Below are 3,697 nucleotides of genomic sequence, written 5' to 3'. Positions count from 1 at the left end.
ATGGTGTATGCTCACCGTGTATTCCTAGCAGGTGGCAGAAGGTCTGACAAATGCCAGGTCCTTGACAGTTGCTAAGTGGTAAGTTTGTGGGACAAAGGACCTTGGAGAAGGACTACCCGATTCTTTGTGGGGGGCCTGGGGGGTGGGGCTCAGGGCAATTTTAACAGTGACTGGGAAAGAGAGTGAGCTTGCTTTGGGGCCCTCCAGGGAGGCAGGGGAACTAGGGGCGAAGACAGTTCCCTCCAGAACCCGAGAGGGCGGTGGCGGCTGGGCCTGGGGCAGGGACCCCGGGGGCGGCGGTGGGCCGGGGCGCGCGTGCAGGGGGAGGCCGGGGCCGTCGGGCGGGGGCCGCGGCGCGAGCTGCGCCCCGGGCTGGATCTCCGCGTGCACGGTCGCGGCTGCAGCCCCCGGGGCGGCCCCTCTCCCTGCCCTCCCTCCGGAACTGTTTTTCTGCCCTGCTCTCTGAAAGCCTTATTGATGGCTCAAAGTGAGCGCCTCAGCCCACGGTTTCCTCAGCCCCCAGAGCAGCTTGCATTTCCTCTGACGTGGCCTCTGTCTTCTGCCCTCCCCAGGAGCCCCGGGGTTTTTACATTTCAAATGCTCGACAGCTGGCCGAACTGCTGCTTCCGCCCGAAGAAGGGCCCTTTGCATTTCACAATGGCCGGCCAGTGGCGCCGGGCTATTTTCTCTCCAGCTGTGAGAGAGGCTTTTTCAAGTGACTGCGAGAAGCTGCTGTCCAGCTGCGGCCTCGCCCTCTCTCAGGCTCTGCATTCTAATCAGTGGCCGCTCACTGCCTCGTTTGTGGGGCTCACCAGATGCACCCCCGCCCCCAGCCTGCCGAGCATCCCCAGAGCCCTTCCGCTCGCTCAGGCAGGTGAGCCGGGGACTGACGTCACCGCAGGTGTGCCCTCGCCTGTCCCGGCCCGCGGCTCCTGTCCTCCGCGGCACCCTGAGCCACAGGGCCTCTGGCCGACTGCTTACAGCCCGAATTCTGCGGTCCCGGAGAGACACACTGGGCTTTCCTGCCAGGGGCAAATGAGCCTGAACCAAGCGGGCGGGGGTCCCGATTCCGTCCACAGCTGGATGGCTTTTGGAGGAACCCAGCTTCTACCCTCACATCTGCTGCGCATTCCCCACTCAGCGCTTTTGTTCACTCTGCTCCCTATTTTGGAAAACCTTCTGTGTCATATACCATGACTGTCCCTGCCCGTGGAACCAATCCATCTTTTGGGTCCTGGTTTACCCGGCCTTGCCCTCCAAAGGCTTCTCTTTGACTAGCCAAGGTATCTCTCCACCGTATTTTGCTTCTCTTTAGAAAGAATAGCAACGATTCACAATCACTAAGTTTTCACTTCTTGCCAATTGCTCACGCCTTCCACACCTATTCATCTCATTTAGTCCGTCAACATCGGGATTGGTACAAATAGTCATTTTCCACACCGAACTAAGGCCCGACACTTGCAGTGTTGGCCAGGCACCGCAGGGCCATGACTGGTGCCTGGCAGCCGTGCGCCCTCCCCACGCTACTTAGGGCCACTGTCCTTCCTTTGGCTGATCTCCCTCTTCCATCTAGAATCTCCCTGAGGACTGGACCCTGGTGGGCCTTGAAGTGCCTTTCCTCACAGACATGAAGGGATAGATGAAGGGACAGAAAAGGAATGACTGGAAATGTACTGAGCACCGACCCCCATGTCAGAAAATTTAGTCCAAGCTTCCATGGGGAATATCTGATGTAACCCACCCAGACATCTAGCAAGGAGAGTCTTAATGTCTCCATGTTTTTATGGTAAATAATATTTGGGTTGTGCTGGACAGTAGGAAGGGAAATGTATTAAAGCTCCTATTCCTCACTTCTTGCTACTTATATTGATCTAGTTCATGGGCTGCTCTCAAAGTTGGTTTCTTCAAGGGATGATGGACACGAACTAAATAGCCTCCTTCCCTTTTCATCTAGAATGATGCACTCCCAGACTAGAAGCCATAGCAGACTTTCTTTTATTTCAACATTGCTTTTCTGCATCTGAAACTTACTTACTCACCACAACTCAGTGAGACAATTATTGTTATCCTCAATTTACAAATGAGGTATCAAGAGAAAAGAATTAAAATGTCTATTAAAACCAAAGAAGGACACAAACTCATTCTAGTACACTGGAGTCCTCAAACTCATAGTCCTAAATTGGCCTAGTGACATGTAATACTTGGGCCACATGGTATCTTCTTTCATGAATATAAATTAATTAAAAGCATTTAAAAATTAGTTTACACTTTAAAAGTCCAGACGCCTGTCTCTCTGACCAAATAACAGGTGATCTAGCAACACTGGGGCTCCATTTACTCATGGCAACAATCTGTTGATACTGATTAATTCCTGACCACTATATTTTAAGGTGAGCTCTCCTGTTTCTCAAACTGCATCTCTAGCCTGGTTTACTGATTCACAATATCTGTCAGCCCCCTGAAGGTATTGACTTTGCCTCAAAAAGCTTCAAGAAATGCCATTCCTGTCAGTGGAACAGTCTGTGATATGCAAACAGTTGTCTTTAAGGGATGGTAACAAGGCCTCATTCAGTCAGAATCTGTAGCCCATGTCTCTCAAGCTCTGCATTCTGACATAGATTTCAAAGATCAAGCAGATTGTTACAGGGATCTAAGGATGCTTAAACATAAAAAATTAATCAATTATTAGAAAACCACATAATCATTTCCATAGATTCAGATAACTAGATAAAATCCAGCTCTCTTTCATAGAAAAAAATCCTCCGGAGTTGAACTGATAGTCTTAGCCATTGCAATATGAAAAGAAAAAAAGAAGAGAAAGTTATTAGGATTTAAGTAACAGTGCTCACTTTCACAGCACGTAGACTAAAACTGGAACAAATATAGAGAAGATGAGCATGGCTCCAGAGCAAGGATGACATGCAAATTCACAAAGTGTTACATATATTTTTTTAAAAAAAGATTTAAGAGACAAAATGCAATTCAATGCTCTTCAATGCTCTTGATGCTCTTCGATGCAAATATGTTTTTCATAGAAAATCCAATATAATCTATGAACCATTAGTACTAATGAGCAACCTCACCTATTCAATTCACTTATTTGACAAATATGTATTCAGTGGGAGTGTGGCTATTCTTGGTATAGCAGATACAGCAGTGAGTAATATAGCAAGTCCTGCCCTTGTGCAGCTAATCTTTTAATTTAAAAATATTTACAGTATGTCTCACGATGTCACATGTTCTAGAGAACAATAAAGCACAATAGACTGACTGATGTATTCTTTTAAACATATGTGGTGGTTAAGGAAGGCCTCAGTTTTGAGAGGACATCTGAGTAGAGCCCTGAAGGAAGTAAGAGATCTAGTGGCTAGCTGGGGGAGATCACTCCTGGCGGGGGGGGGGGGGGACAATGAGCACAAATGTTCTAAGTGAGAAGCATGCTGGGCATGCTGATACGTGCAAGGAAGTCAGTGAAGCTGCACGCGCCAATGGAAGTACGATGCCGGATGAGGTTGGGGAAGTAATATAGGGCCAGATGACATAATGCCTGTAGCTCCTTGAAAGATCTGGCTTTTACCCTGAGTGACATGGGGCTCCTGGAGGGTTTGAGGCAGAGTATTGTCTTACAGGATCACCCTGTCTTCTCTGCTGAAGTAGAAGGCAGTGAGTGCAGAAGCGGGACATCAGTTAGGGGTGA

At 48.7% G+C, this 3,697-nt stretch overlaps 1 non-coding gene across 1 annotated transcript; it reads left to right on the top strand.

Annotated features, from left to right (window-relative positions):
- The first annotated feature begins 2,841 nt into the window (after positions 1-2,841).
- LOC123803314 (U6 spliceosomal RNA) lies at positions 2,842-2,949 on the top strand. Its single transcript, XR_006782840.1, has one exon. It is a non-coding gene; the product is annotated as a U6 spliceosomal RNA (small nuclear RNA).
- Positions 2,950-3,697: the final 748 nt, after the last annotated feature.

The sequence above is a fragment of the Ursus americanus genome, chromosome 7, assembly GCF_024610735.1.
Source record: "Ursus americanus isolate L20-20 chromosome 7, mUrsAme1.1.p, whole genome shotgun sequence".
Classification (NCBI taxonomy): domain Eukaryota; kingdom Metazoa; phylum Chordata; class Mammalia; order Carnivora; family Ursidae; genus Ursus; species Ursus americanus.
The sequence above is the reverse complement of the archived record's forward strand: the minus strand, read 5'-3'. Positions and strand labels throughout refer to the sequence as shown.